Source organism: Pholcus phalangioides, unplaced genomic scaffold, assembly GCF_987345545.1.
Source record: "Pholcus phalangioides strain wild (caught in Gottingen) unplaced genomic scaffold, Ppha-v1.0 ptg000027l_1, whole genome shotgun sequence".
In the NCBI taxonomy this organism is placed as follows: Eukaryota; Metazoa; Arthropoda; class Arachnida; order Araneae; family Pholcidae; genus Pholcus; species Pholcus phalangioides.
Genome location: NW_028301617.1, coordinates 8,271,749 through 8,288,627, shown reverse-complemented (window position 1 = coordinate 8,288,627; position 16,879 = coordinate 8,271,749).

The following is a 16,879-nucleotide window of genomic DNA, read 5'->3' as shown; positions in this document are numbered from 1 at the left end:
GTCGTCTGCATGCTCCGGTTTGAAGGGAAACGGAAATAAACAGGGGCGTAGCCAGAAATTTCGTTCGGGGGGGGGGGAAGGACCAAAGTGACAGAACAATGGATTTGGCCATCTTTTTCCCTTTTTTGGGTCATTTTCTCACATTTGGGGGGGGGGGGGACTAGACCCCCAAGTCCCCCCCCCCCTCGCTACGCCCTTGGAAATAAACACACAAGAGTAAAGAGAATATCGGCAAAACGCATGGCGCATTTGACTCCTCCAGAAGCAGTCGGCCAATCACGCCCAACGTAAAGCGCTGTCGTGAGCCGTATTGCGCTCTGTAGAAAAACAGTCATGCTGCTTTTCTTACTGGTGAGTGGACGGCGTGTCGCGCTGGGTGAATGACGTTGCGCGCAGCACAGGAAACCTGCTCCTAGGAAAACCCGGCTTATTCTCTTCACTCTTGTGTGTTTTCTTTTCCTTCCCTTCAAACCGGAGCCATATACTTTATATAGACGCCCTGATCTGATTCGCCACGCTAGGAAAACACAAACGCTTAGTGTGATTATGTAACACGTTTCTGTCGGCGCGAAATAGTCTAATTCGGTTCACGCTTCGCAACAAACCTATTCCTAGGAAAACCCGGCTTTAGGATCAGGTTTTTTTTTTGCGTCGCGTGAACCGAATAGGACCATTTCGCGTCGACAGATACGTATATCACGCTACATATTTGTGTTTATTTTTTATTACTATTTGTTTTCGAAAACTACGTGGGACACGAAATTTAATGAAAATTCAGGAGTTATGAAAACTAATAAAAGTTCAGGAAATATGAAAATCAAGAATTTACGAAAATTCAAAATTTAGAATGAATCACAATAAAACTAAATAAGGATGTTTGTTATACATTATTACATAATTAACATAAATTGGAATTAATGAAAATAATCCCATAATGAATGGAAATTTTTAACTTGTGAAAAGTCAAAACAAATGAAAAGATTGATTACAATTTAAAAATGAATAATTCCGAAACTGCTGAAAATTCATATTTAATGAAAAATAACTAGATTAATGAAACGCCGTTAATGTGTTTCACTAATCTAGTTATTTTTCATTAATTATGAGTTTGCAGCAGTTGAAATCATTCATTAATTTTAAATTTGTGATCAATCCTTTCATTGGGCTTTTTAACAGTTCCAAATTTTCATTCATTTCAATATCTATTAATTATATAATATTTATTTAGTTTTATAAATTGTGCGATTCATTTTGAATTTTCATTAATTTTCATTTTGAATTTTCATTAATTTTCATTTTGAATTTTCATTAATTTTCATTTTGAATTTTCATTAATTTTCATTTTGAATTTTCATTAATTTTCATTTTGAATTTTCATTAATTTTCATTTTGAATTTTCATTAATTTTCATTTTGAATTTTCATTAATTTTCATTTTGAATTTTCATTAATTTTCATTTTGACTTTTCATTAATTTTCTTCCATCCTAAATTTGCGTTAAATTTTATCCACATCTTCAATTTTCATTAATTTATTTAAATCCACCTTTAGTTTCCTCACTTACGGAATAATTTTTCTTTACTTCTGTGTTTTTATTAATTATAATGTTTTATTAATCAAGGAAATAATTTATCGGGAAATCTGAATTTTCGAAAGTTTTTCAATTATTCATTAATTTTGATATCTAAGGGAGTCATACCGGGGGGGGGGGGGGAGTTTCAAAGGTCACATGGCGAAATCATCGCCGAGTCAAAACAGCAAACGCCACGCGTATGAAATTTCGGGAGTATTATATTTTATAATACAAGGGAATCACTCTATATATACGTCGGGATTTCTGAAAATTTTAACCCCCAACGGGGTGCAAATGCTATATGGAGGAAATCATTGCATAACAATTTTTTTAGATAACCAAATCCACGCGAGCGAAGCCGCGGTTTACAGCTAGTAAATGATAAATAAGGACTATTTACACAAGGCGGAAGGGGGGACTTGGGGGTCTGGTTCCCCTCCGAAATGTGAGAAAATGACCGAAAAAAGGGAAAAAGATGGCCAAATCTATTGTTCTATCACTTTGGTCCCCTCTGAAATGAAAATGGTTTCTCCCCGAAAGAAATTTCTGGCTACGCCCCTGTATTTACATCATTTCCGTAATAATAACCGTCGGTATTTTGCACCGTTTACCCAAGGCCGCAACTGGGGGGGGGGGGTGCAGGTGGTCTAGTCAGCGCCTCCTAGAGATAGAAGGCCTCTGCACCGTTTGCCATAAACGTCATTCAGACTACCTAGCAAGTTTGCCACAATTCGTTACTTCTTATTTCGGCATAGAATCTTCCTGATTGGCTCATAAATACCGCATAGTGATTGGATGTGGGACATAGAAATCTCTAATTCTGAGCCCGATCATTTTTTTCCTCACAACGATGATACTGGCACGAGAAGGGAATTTTTTTCCCTGAATATTCTGAGAAAATGGATATTTCCCTGAAAATGGACTACTTACTGACGTCACAAGCAGACTACGGAGGCCTATCTCTAGGAGGTGCTGGTCTGGTGCCCCGCGTGCCGGACTAGAAGGGGCACAAATGTCACTCTTTAACCTCTCCTTCGACATAACGGGGGCGCCTAAATGCGTGCTTGCCCCGGCTGACCAAGCATCTAGTTGCGGCCCTGCGTCTACTCCCCCGAAAGTGTAATGAAGTTGCCATGAAGCTGTTATCTTTAGTACGCAAAAATGATGCGAGGGAAGCTACTTTACAGGGTGAAACAACGAACTGAATTTTATTCATCAACTAATCAATTGGAATTCTTCGCTGCCGAATAAATTCTTATGATTGCATTTTATGCTGGTACTAGCAACGCTAATCCAGCAGAGATGCCATCAACAGCATAAATTTAGCGGCGCCTCATGATAATGCTACTTCTCGATGTAACGATAATCCCTCAATAACGATGTGTTTGGTCCGCAGAGTATCGTTGTATCGAGATTTCCAGGGTATTAGGAAAATTTGTATCGGGACCGGAAAAGAACAACACAGATACTTCAAATTTGTTTGGAGAAAAGGATCGTCTCTTCAACAACGAATTCCATACAAACAAAACTTGCCAGTACTTGTTTTCAGTAAAAAACAAAAATTTTTTCTTGAATTCATAAATAATATTTTATTTTTGTTTATGATGTTCCAAATAATTATACCGCCATATAAGACAACAATACTTTGATTTCCATAGACATACGGAAAAATATGAGAATTTTTAAAAATCGAAGGTAATATTTTGCGCTGTTCAAATGCGCAATTATGTAGCAAATAAACATTGATTGATTAAGTAAAACTCGAGTAATCAATTTTCATGATTGAACTCGTTTTGTATAACTGAAATTTGTTTTCCCGCATGAATGATTCAATAGGGAGAAAGGAATTAGCAAGGCCATGGCTTACTCTGTTTAACGAGTCATTCCGCTTACGAGGTAATTTTTTTGCTCTCTCAAGAGTGACTCATTAACAAATTGTGCAATGAAATGCACCACCGACTCACATTCACTTTTGAATTCCGTATACACAGGACGTCCTTTGTAACCATGCCTCCTTCCCATCATTTTTAGTATGTAATTATGACACGAAATTCTGCAAGCAATGTGGGGAGGGGGAGCAGGAAGTGTCTTTTTAAAACATTTCCGCCAAGTACTTGCTGCATAGCCCCCACATTCTGGAGCAGGGCAAGGAATATTTACAGACTCCCCAGACCAGACTTTTCACGAACCCTTCTGTAGTGGATTTATTGCATGAAAAACCAAAAAAATGATGGTATTTGTCCCGGGCACCAGAACTGAAGCCTTGTCAGCCCCACCCTTGTAGGAGCCATGACTTGCTGAACAAGATCGAGCCAAACATTTCGGTTTGTAACTCAAAACTCCATCGTTCTAAAGTCAGGGAATGGTGTAATATTTATGCAACATGATATGTTGCAAGATAAAATTGTTTGTCAATTAAAATGGCGGTCATGGAATGGTGTAAATCACCCTGTATATTTACACCATTCGTTAATTATGAATTCTACGTTGTTTATTAGTCATAGTATCTTCAGTTAAAATATTTATCTGCATATTGAAATCATTATTTCCTATTTGCCAGGTACTTCAGCATCTGACGGAATTTCTTCAAGGAAATAGAAAGAACGTGGAAATATCTCCGACTGTCATTTAAAAGTGAATAAGGAACATCGTGAGAATTTCTTCAGAAATATCCGATTGCACTTTAAATTGAAGAAAAACTAAAGGTTTGAATTTTCTTTCATTCATTCTGTAAATGAACAATCAGAACAAAATATTTGTAGTGAAAGATTCTCATATCGTTAGGATTTAAATTTGCACAATCACATCAATTTTTAAGAGTCGCATCAAACTGATCTGTGCATCCGTATGCAGATACCATCAATAAATGCACCTAAAAAGCTCACTGATGCGATATTTGTGGTAAACCGTTTATGCAAAACACTCACTTGAATGAACACAGAAGGATTCACACTGGAGAGAAATCATATAAGTGCGAAGATTGTGATAAAAGTTTCTCGCGATTGTCTGTTTCCAATAAACACAGAAGGATCAATATTGAATGGAAGCCATATGAGTGTGAAGATTGTGGTAAAAGGTTCTTGCAGTTGTATAATTTAAATAGGCACAAAAGAGTCCACACTATAGAAAAGCCATATGAGTGCGATGACTGTGGTCAAAAGTTTTCGGACTTCTCGTATTTGAACCGTCAACACAGACGGGTCCATACTGGAGAGAAACCATATGTGTGCGATGTTTGTGGTAAAAAATTTTCGCGAAATACTCACTTGAATGAACACAGAAGGGTCCACACAAGAGAGAAACCATATGAATGCGATCTTTGTGGCAACAAGTTTTCGCACCATTTTTCCTTGAGTATGCACAAACGAATCCACACTGGAGAGAAACCATATGAGTGCAACGTTTGTAGTAGAAATTTTGTGGCATGGTCACAATTGAATGAACATGAAAAGATCCACACTGGGGAAAAACTATATTAATGTGATGTCTCTGTGGTAAAAAGTTTTCTGAAACTCTTCCTTGAGAAAACACAGGAGAGAAACCATACGAGTGTGATGTTTGTGGTGAAAGATTTTCATACAACTCTGCCTTGATAAGACACAAAAGAGTTCACATGGGATTGAAACCATATGAAGATTGTGGTAAAAGGTTCTCGCGATTGTCTGTTTTCAATAAACACAGAAAGTTCCATACCATGGTTGAAGCAACGGTCGCATTTTTCGCAAAATGCGAAAGAAAATCCTTCTTTCGCATGTGCGAAAGTAGTAATAGAGAGCCACTTTCACAAAAATGCGTACAGGAAGTACGAAACAACATCCATCCATCAATTATTATCCCCCATTTTCAATATTTTGCTAAATTGTGTTTCTATCTAACTCAAACCCTGATCCATACTGAAGAGAAATGAGTGCGAAGATTGCGGTAAAAGGTTCTTGCGGAGAAGTATAATTTAAATACTCACTAAAGGGTTCCCACTGGAGAGAAACTATACGAATGCGAGATTTGTGGGGAAAACGTTTTGTAATTGTCTCACTCACACACAAAAAAACACAAAAGAGGAAAGCCATAAGTGCACACATTCGAGAAAGCCATAAGAGTGTGTAGACTGTGGTAAAATGTTTCAATTGACTGAAGGTACGTCCACACTCAGCAACAAGTTGAGCAACAAATCGCGCAACTTGTTGAGCAACACGTGCTACGGGACTTTTTATATAAGTGTGGACGTGTACTACGACTTGTTGCTCAACTTTTCAAAGTTGCAGAACACGTCCTCACTCATATACAAAATTTGTTTCTCAACTTGTTGCTGAGTGTGGATCATAGGCGCAGATACACTTGGAAGTCTGGGGGGGGGGGGGCACGATGATGATGATGTTAATTCATATACACATACGTTAGATCTGCCCACTTCACTTTTGATGCTGTATCTCCGCCCATGGTGTGGACGTGCCTTTACTTGAAAAAACACAGCAGGTTCCACATTGTTATACCCAGACTTCACACACACAGTAGGAGCAAAAGGCGCGATCTCGCCGGGCGTAAAAAAACATTGGACCGCTATTTCTCTGTGAATTATTATTTTTTTAAATGAAATAGGAAATTTTTTACGTTGAAAATGTGTAGTAAGGTTATATAGTGATATTAGTGGAGGGATGAACAAATAAAATCAAATGCCAGCAGCAAAACAAATTCTGTGAACAAATTGGTTTATTTTTTTAAAAAATTATATTGGTCAATCTCGTGAATTTAAAATAAACTTTTGATAAATGAATTCAATTTAAAAATAAATTTCCTCACGAGTCTTCTGAATCAGATGATGAATGAAGTGGTTCCGGTGAATGGATCTCTTCTAAAGATCCTGGGATGATAACTTTTCCAACGGAACAGGCAGAATTTTTAGCTGACCGAAAACGGCAGGGAGTAGGTTAGCAAATATCGAATATTGTCATTCCCCAACCTTTAAAATGTATTAGTTGTGTGAGAAAGTGTTTCTTTTCTCATTTTGTTTGGAGTAAAAGTTATTATTTATATTATCAACTCATTTTTTATTTTTGTGCAAAACATTATTACGCATTTCACATACAGTACCTAGGCCGTAGCTGGGGGAGTGGTAACTTACGTTACCCCAAGTTGTCTGTGAAAAATGGAAATTTCTGAAATTCAAGCACAATCACTGGATTATTGCTGTTACAGTGGAAATCATTGTTTTCCAATCAAGTAAAAAAATACCGTAACCTCTTAAAATTTTTTAAGAGGTTACGGTATGTAAAGATGAAAATATTGCCGAGATTTTGGGATGGAATCCCAAGGTTTTATTTGATATCTGCTTCTCTCATCTATGAAAATAATGTAATGAGATTATCGAGGCCAATCTATGTATATGCACATTTAGATACACGTTTTTTAACTCTATTATTAAAGTTCTAAAAAAATATGCAGTATTGTTATATGAGTGACCTCCGTTAAAAATATAATTCAGGTATAATGGTGGCCGCTTCCAGGGTTTTGTATTGTTATTATGTGAACTTATCTAGGGTATTAGAAAAGTGTTCGTTAAAACGAGATTTTCGCTATAATGGTGTTCGTTAAAACGGGATTTGACTGTAATACTGTTCCTTATGTACGATTGACACGAGGAAGTAATTATATAAAGGCCAGATTATTAAGAAATAACAGCGATTGTATCAAGTGTTGTTTTATATAAGTTGTGGAAAATGTAACACTGAATTTCGGAGAATGAAGTGGAAAAACGCCTAATTAGTTATGATAAAATATAATATGGCACCGCTGTTTTAAAATTTATGCCAAGGTTAGTTATAATTGTCTGTTTCCATGCTTCAACAAAAGATCGTAATTGATGCACTCGCTTTTCGGACGGGTTCGAACTCCACCGTCGCCACAGTGGTGGTTGGATGAAGTTGGTTTTCTGTGGTTCCCAACTTCGAGGCGCGAATGCGAGTCGATCTCCCCTTTAAAAAGTCTCGTTACAAAGAGCAACAGACCTATAAACAGTACAAATGCAATTCAATCATAACACATCACTCACTTTACTTCTGAAATATAGATAGCGGGACTGAAAAATCAAACATAACACTACATACGCACTCAGACTGTTAGGTATACACACAATTACACTTCCGGCACAACTTACTAGGTAGTAAATCGCCCATAAATGGTGATAGACCCGAGTTGTGCTCGGTTTGAAAGAAAGACTACTGATGTTGCTTAATTTTGATGCCTAGAGACCGCAGCGCCATCTATACATTTACCATAATTCGACGTTTCTTCTGTCAAAATTATTGTTACGAACTATAGATGATACATGGTGCAATTCTTTACCAGACCAGCATCAAATGATTATCCCCATGCCCAGCCCTTAGAGGCTGATTGTGGGATTACTGACGGGCCAGGTAGGTCTATGAAGGGTTTGAAGGAGAGACTGTGTTTGGTGTATGTCAGAGAGTGCATGAATGTTGTGTAGTGTTTGAGAAGAGAAGTTTTGTCATAGCTTGGTCAAAAATTGGCCGTGGCTTCAAGAATTTTTGCCTGGGTAATTTTTTTGCAATGCCACCACATCTGAAAAACAAATTGGAGGAGAGCAAAGTTCAAAAACAGTCCACTCGAACTTCTCAAAATTTCAGCAAAATTCACATCAAAGTTTAAATAAGTGATTAATTATCAGGTGTCAACATGTGTCACCAGAGGGCCCTTCTTATACGATTCAACTCTAGAAACTCAGAGGAAACATCAGAAATCCTTTTTTTTCGTTCAACAAATACTTTTCGGTCAGGGTGGAATTTTTTTATTTTTTTTGTGTTTTTGTATTTTTTGTATTATGAGTGATAAATAGATGCCAGTAAATATGAGTAAATAGGTGCCAATATAAAAATGAATAAATAGGTGCCGATATAAAAATGAATAAATAGGTGCCAATATAAAAATTAATAAATAGGTGCCAATATAAAAATGAATAAATAGGTGCCAGAAAGTATCAATAAAATAGTTGTTTTACAATATCCTCATAGATATTTGATTAAAAAGTAAAAAAACATGCACAATATTTCAGCACAAAAAAGGGGATAAATAGGTGCCAGTTTCAAAGATTAGAAAAACAGAAAAATGGGAGTATATCCCTAAATAATGAGATAAATAGGTGCCAACTATGTGCAATATGAAAAATCAGACATTATTTGATATATTATCTACACTGGTGAAATAAATTAAGAGAATTTGCATATTTTATCGAATTTCATGAAAAGAACTGAACTGAATGTAAAACCACTGCTTCTAGACAAAAATGCAAATCTTGTACGTCAAATACGTAAGCGTACACGTGTGTGTAGGCGGAGCCAGTAGAGAAACAGGCTTTATAAGCGCGCGTAAGTTAAGACACATTTCGTTCGCTAGCACACCTCGGCGAATTTCTTGGTGTTATTTTGCAGCAATCGGTTAATTTCAAATTGTAACAGTAAAAATGAGTAACCACCAACGTTTAGATGATGAAATGAGGTGGCGAATTGTGGGGGAGGCTAGAAGCAGGCCAATCTCAAGTCCAGATTTGTAGAGAGTTCAATTTAACGCCCAGCGTCGTGTGTAACTTATGGAAACAGTTCCAGGATACCGGATCCATCGAGAGAAAGCCTGGGCAAGGTCGTCCAAGAGCCACGACGGCCAGAGAAGATCGCCATTTGTCGATTATAGCTAGGCGTAACAGGAGTGCTACAGCTTCTCAGCTCTCTCGTGACTTGTATGCAGCCACAGGAACCCGTGTATCACGAGTGACTGTTTCCAAAAGACTTCATGAGAGAGGGTTGTTTGCAAGAAGACCTGCTGTTTGCGTCCTACAGGACAGGAGTTTATCATGGTGCAGAGAGCATAGAGATTGGAGTATGGATCAATGGGCGACCGTTCGCTTCACTGATGAGTCCCGGTTCAGCCCACAGAGTGAGAATAATATAGAGCGCGCGCGAGGGGTTACAATGTGAAGCAAAGATCCGTACTGGACAAAGCCGCTTGAAAGTTAAGCGTATCCACTCAATGTTAAAGAGAGGCCGCGGAATTGATAGCAGCGCCATCTGAAGTTTGATGGGTAAAACTCGCCGATCGATGGGCGTGGCCCCCACGCCCCCTTTGCCTGACCGCGCTATTCCGATTTCAAGCAGCTTTGGATTTCAACCACGATTTATCTTTCCAGTCCACATTTATTTTTGTATTGCTACGAAACGGAAAATATTAATTCCCAAGAAAGCGTACAATTTTTACTTCATGGGCGACGTATTTATGCATAAAAATATTGATAACTCAGTAAACAATGTTATTGTCAGTTCAACAGCTAAATTTCCAATGATTCAATTCAGCTATTGCGCAATTACTGTTGATGTAATCACGATTTGTAATCAAGGAATAAGAATCTCAGTTCATGATCTTCACCCGATCAACTTACATTTCACGCTGCTAGACCAAATTAGGGGGAAAATATTTTTTTTAACGCATGTAAAACGTTGTCCAAATTCATTGACAAAAACAATTTTCAAGAAACCAAAACTTTTATTTTCGCATCATTAAGAAAGCAACAGCAATGTGCAAATGCTTAAAATCAGATTAAGCACTTATCAAACATACGATATACATTAGCAAACATTTCAGTGTAAAATCTCAAAAATCCAGGCAGATCACAGCATGCTTACTTAGGCAAGATTTTTTTTACTTTGCATATCTTAGGTATTTGTATGTCACTGTTTACACAAATGTACACAAACGTATGAAGATGCTATAACTTTTAATGTAACGTAAGCTGTAATTCATGCTACCGGACATAAAACAAATTTTGTAGGTCATATTTCATATTTCTCTGAAAGAAAATTTTTTTAGTCTTCTGAAAACAAATTGGAAAAAACTGGAAAGAAATGATTCCAGTATTAATGAAATAAATAATTTAGTCTTTTTTCATCTTTAGGTGCTCCATCCTTTGGTTTTAATCGTTAAAACGCAATATTTAGAGACCGAACTGTACATATCAATGGGGAAATTGCCAAACACGTACTTCGTTTTCACCGAGTCACGTGATTAATTTTCATTCGATGTCGCTGCCGTCACGGCTCCTTGATGCTCTCTCCAGTAATATAAGCAGGGCCGCAACTGGGGGGGGGGGGGACAGACAGTTCTCGTGCCCCGGGCGCTGAGACCTGGGGACGCAAATTTCATTCTGAAACCTCTCCTTCAATATTACAAGGGGGCGTCAAAATGCGCACTTGCCCCAGATAACCAAACATCTAGTTGCGGCCCTGAATATAAGCTCGATAGTATTTTCACCACCTTCAATTTTTCCTTTCCTACTGATGAAGGAACTTCATACAGTTCCGAATCGCATCAAGCCGTGGTTCATTTTTCCAATTTTGGGTCTACACACATTTTTTTCTCCCCAATATATTATTTATTTACTGTATTGAGGCGACCTCTGCCGCCAAAATAAACGCTAACAGGCTGAGACATCGATGCTAACCTGCGATCTGTTGGATAATTGCATATGAATTCTCCACAACAGTGGTTCTCAACCTTTGGAAGCGCGCGGCCCTGTTGAACATTTTTTTTTTTTGAGTGGAAGACACGGTCAAAAACACGACTAATGGGAAATAAATGGGTAAGAATTAAAAAATGAATCACTCACGGCCCAGTTCGACTGATGCCAGGGCCCGGCGGTTGAGAAACACCATATTTACTCAAGGAAAATACAACATAATGGGCTTCGAAATATGGGACATCGCCAATTATTTCCACAAGTGAGGGTGAAAGTAAGCAAAGTTGCCAACCCGTGCTAAAATCACAGAAAAGTCGCCGATCGCGGGAAATGAAGCACTACTGCAAATTGCAGCGAATTAACAAAAAAAAACAAAAAAAACGACACATACATGTAAGATGAACATTCTTATTTGTGGTCATGATATTATCATAATGTAGTTTATGACAAAATAATTTTAATAGCTGGTTTGAAGAATAAAATGAATAAATAAAGCTAGTTGGCTTCGCTCAAAATACGTAAAAAAAACCGTCAAATTTTTTCAAAAAATGTCAGCACTGTCCCGGAAAGTACGAGACGTATGGTCATTGTATTGCTTTACATTGAGGTGTAATTTTTCGGTTGCCCCCATGCCGTCCATGTGACGTAATCACAAACAAATAAAGAATTCCATCCACAGCTGATGAAAAAAAAAAAAAAGGAGTACAATATATAGAGTGACCATACATCCCGTATTTCCCGGGACAGTCCCGGTATTTTCTCTTTTTTTGGCCGTCCCGACTTTTTGGCAAAAGTGTCCCGGTTTTTCCCGTATTTCACAAGAAGCCTACTTGAATTTTTATTCTTTATTAAAGTCGAAGATTGAAATTATTTTTCAACTCAAATTATTTTATGATAGTTACAACTATATATGGGATATTAATCTCCCACATTTGCCTTGGTAAACGTTTTTTTTTCCGTGGAATACATTTTAATCCACTGCAATTTGCAGTAATGCATCATTTCCCGCCATTGTGATTTTACCGTAATTTCAACAATATTTGGCAACTTTATTTGGTTTTTGCGTCGTTTTTGGCGATAATTGGCGAAGTCCCGTATTTTCCCGTATTTAGAATCCCGATGTCCCGTATTTCTCTCGAGGAAATATGGTCAGCCTAACAATATATCGATCGTCAACCAGAGGTTGAAAAACAAACAGCCTAAAGAAGCATCGTCTGTTCCGACAGAGAAACAAGCTTAAAGAATAATTAATCGATTGATTAACCAATCAAATGAAACATTTTATTTGCAGAATTCTACAGAATGTCACCACCCACTCAAAGGTGAGTCTTATTTTCCATTATATGCTAACAATTAGTTCCGGTGATCTTCAATTTCATACGTTTCCTAGGTTGCTCACTCAGTTAGGTCATACTCACTGACTAGGTTTCACACTCTGTTACTTCCTGATTGGGTCGCTCACTCGGCCACACACACACTCAATCACTAGGTCACTCACTCTGTTTTGTGCTCAATCACTAGGTCACTCACTCTGGTCTGTGGTCAATCACCAGGTCACGCGCTTACTCATTAGGCCAATCATCCTGTGACTAGCTCACTCAATATATCCCTCAGTCTACCACTGAGTCACTCATGATGACACTCGCTCACTAAATTGCCCATTCACTCGCTAGGACACTGGAACAGATGCAATGTTGAAAATAGTGGAAAAAATGGAGCTTCAGGGTTTTTGGCATGAAAGAAGTCGAGCTGAAGATGAAAAGTATCTGTTCTACACACTCCCAAGAACTAAAAAAAAAAGAAAGAAATAATCGTGAGCACATCTGGTTCTGGTGCAGCGGAGATAGACTTGAAAGTCTGGTGTGGGGGGGGGGAGGACACGATATCAATTCATATATACACATACACATTAGATCAGATGACTCCACCTCTGATGCTGGGAGGGGCAATGCCTTTCATGCCCCTATCTCCCCCCATGGAAGTGACCATGTCCTCTCCCGTAATCTTTTCGGCTTACATAATTCATAATTTATATCCTCTTTAACTTTGATTAAAATATCATATGATATAGTTCTGATCACAATATTCGTTAGTTCTATGGGATCATCTTCATCCATTGTTGCCTAAAGCCAGGGCAGTCTTAAGAGCATCATGGGCCCCCGGGCCAAGTGGTTTTTCTGACGCCCTTCCAGGTAAATTCTAGAAAATTTCGACAAAATCTAATTTTTGTCAGGCCCCCTCTTCCTTTGAGGCCCCTGGGCCGTTCCCGGGTAGGCCCATGCATTAAGACGGCGCTGCCTAAAGCTATGAACTTTAAAAGAAAAACACACCTCTCTGAATGCACCAGATATATAAAGAATTATTACTATTATTTTTCTGCGAGTTACGTCTCTCTTACTCTGTTGATTTGAGTAGACTGAAGCGCACATTTACTAGTTACGCTGGGACTGCATGAAAATTATCCAATGAACATCTACATAATCACTTATTGTGTAGACACATTTTTTGAACAATCGTCAACGATGAAGTTGGTGATAACGTTAACTATTTGAGTTAACAATTGTTCATAAAAGTGTTCACACAATAAGTGATTACGTAGATGTTCATTGGATAATTTTCATGCAGTCAAAAACGCAACTGGTGCATGTGCGCTTCAGTCTACTCAAATCAACGGAGGGAGAGAGAAAGACTGGCAGAAAAATAATAGTAATAACTCTTTATATATCTGGTGCATTCAGAGAGAGGTGTTTTTCTTTTAAAGTTCATAGCTTTAGCAGCAATGGATAAAGATGATCCCGTAGAACTAACGAATATTGTGACCAGAACTATATTATATGATATTATAATCGAAGTTAAAGAGGATATAAATTATGAATTATGTAAGCCGAAAAGATTACGGGAGAGGACATGGTCATCTCCATGGGGGAGATGGGGGCATGAAGGGCATTGCCCCTCCCAGCATCAGAGATGGAGTCGTCTGATTTAATGTATATGTGTATATATGAATTGATATCGTGTCCCCTCCCTCACCAGACTTTCAAGTCTATCTCCGCTGCACCAGAACCCGATGTGCTCTCGATTCTTTCTTTTTTTTTTTTTTTTTTAGTTCTTGGGAGTGTGTAGAACAGATACTTTTTATCTTCAGCTCGACTTCTTTCATGCCAAAACCCTGGAGTTCCATTTTTTCCCCCTCTATTTTCAACATTGCATCTTGTTTTTTCTTTGTTTATTTTTATAACTATTGTCCCAGTAGTTCCCAGAGACTTTCATGTGTCAAATATTCCTCAATGAACTTCATTGTGCTGTCTTCAGACCACTTTGCCTCTATTGTATATCCCAGAGAAATTGAAACTTAAAAAGGGAGGAGATTGCGGAGCTATCAATGTCAGTAATGTAGCTGATTCATGAAAATTTCATAAATTCGTGGGAAAAGTCAGTCAGGGAGGCCGTTTGTAGGGAATTTTAAGGGTTCATTAAACATAAAAATTATTTCAAATTTTTTTATTTTTTAAATTTAATATATGATCATATGTTTTTACCAATAGATAGAAGCGAATTCATTTCGTATGAGGGACATATTGCAAACCCATCTAATTTAGAATATATAATGAATCCTCCACACCAGCACCCAATATTTTTGAATCTTTAATTTTTTTCAACTCCTGGGAGCACGTTGACAGAATACTTCATAGCTTCCACTATTTCCAACATCGATTGATTTTCAGCTCGTTTTTTAAGGTTATTTTCATTTCTGTAGGTCAACAAACATTCATGGCGTAGATATTCATAAACAAACTTGAGGGTTGTCCTCCGGCCACTTCGTCATCCCATATTTCTGAGTAATTCTAGCTAAACGGAAGGATACAACGGAACATCAACAGGCTCGTGCTTAAGATCAAAATAAACCCTTAAGAGGCAATCAAAAGACCCATTCAAGAGTGGCAGGCCATACCCACTGACGCATGCACATAGCATAGCTGCCAAGTCTCCAGAATTTTAGCTTCATCGCTCGACCTCCCGAAAAGTTCTTAAATCTCCCGAATTTTTACGAAAATCACAAAAATCCCTAATTGTCCCTAAAAATTACCTACTTCATTAAAAAAAATCCCCGCTTATGAAAACAGTCCCTAAGGAATTTCTTGTGGGGCATGAAGCCCCTTTTTTTCCTTTCGAAATGACGTCAAACGTCGTAAATGGGGAAATTCCCTTTTTAAGGAGTTTTACAAACCCTCTGATGGTAACAAGAAAGTTGTTTGTCTTATCGTGCAGGGAAATGGCTTAGCAGCCAATAGTCTTGGATAATAATCGAAGATTATAGTGACGCGTATATGGTCAAAATTTCTTTTGTTGAAGTTACGTACGTGCGATATAACAAAGCATGAATACTGATGAGCAAAAACATATTTAATCAATTTTAAAGATACTTATTCCGATGAATTTCCTTTCATCAAACGTTCCAGAAGAGGGCCGACTTTTCTTTTTTGTACAAGTTGTGTTACGGACATAAACATCGGTCATGGAAAGACCGCCATCATCACTCGTGAAATGAAAAAAAAAAACATCAAGCAAGTGTCACAAAAAGTCAGTGTTCTTAAAAAATTGACGGTGTTTTCCTTCATCTTCGGATGATTTTGGGGTCATTCACGCAGAATATTTGTTCACAGCGTTTCTGATTGAACACAATATTTATTTTTACATCATTGAAGTTTTGTCCTCAAATTTCACTTGTTTTTTGCGTAGGAATTTTATTCACAAGGGGTTTGACTTCCATGTGTGTGAAATCCCTATTTTAATTTGACTTCAGTTTTTAAGTAGGGATTTTATTCCCTATGCTTTAACTTTTATGTTTGGAAAATCCCTATTTTATTTGGAAAAATCCCTATTGTATTTATTAGGGAGTGGTTTTAACATAAAATACGGGTTTGCGCGAAAATCTCCCGAATTTTCATTTTCAAAAGTTGGCAGCTATGACATAGGTCTACTTAACGGAAAAAATAGAACTGTCTTTATTTCCTTTAATTACTTAATCATTTACCAACTAAACCCATGTAAACGGTCCTTATCGTTTGCTTACATTTAAAAGTATTTGACAACTTAAAATTTAGTTAACTACTTAATCACTTAACACAAGTAAATGGGCCTTTCTGCTAAGTTTGTTCACTCATTAACTATTACTGCATCATTTACTGATTCACTCACTCTGCCATTCCTCGCTCACTGACTCAATTACATGTTTATCAATGAAACAGTAATATTTTGAGTTATTTTAAAATGTTATCGAAACAGTCACGTGTAAAAAAACTTCAATGAAGATCACGAAAATGGTAGCTTGACGAAGGTGACTTGTAAAAACAGCAAAATAAAAACGATTCCGGCAATCAGAACCATTTAATCAATTTTTTGTATGAATTGACTTATTCAAAATAATTTTTTCTATTGATTTTTCCATCGAATTGCATTTTCATACCAATTTCTGCACCTTGCAATGAAGATTTTTCATTTCCTTTTAACTGCAGTTGATTTTTATTGCGCTAAAATATTAATGAATTTTTACTTTACCCCTTTTCACAAGAAAGATGTGGACTACTTTGAAATTCATTCCCGCCTGCATGATTTGAGCAGAACTTGGTCATTTTTCAGATGAAGGTTTATTCCTGGAGTGTATTCATTGGATAGAATTTTGACTTTTCTGGTGCAAAGGTCAATTATATCAAACTATGCCAAAACAAATCACCAATTAAAAATGATTGTGCTTGTCATGTCAGGAAAGGAGGCCTATTTATAAGGGGG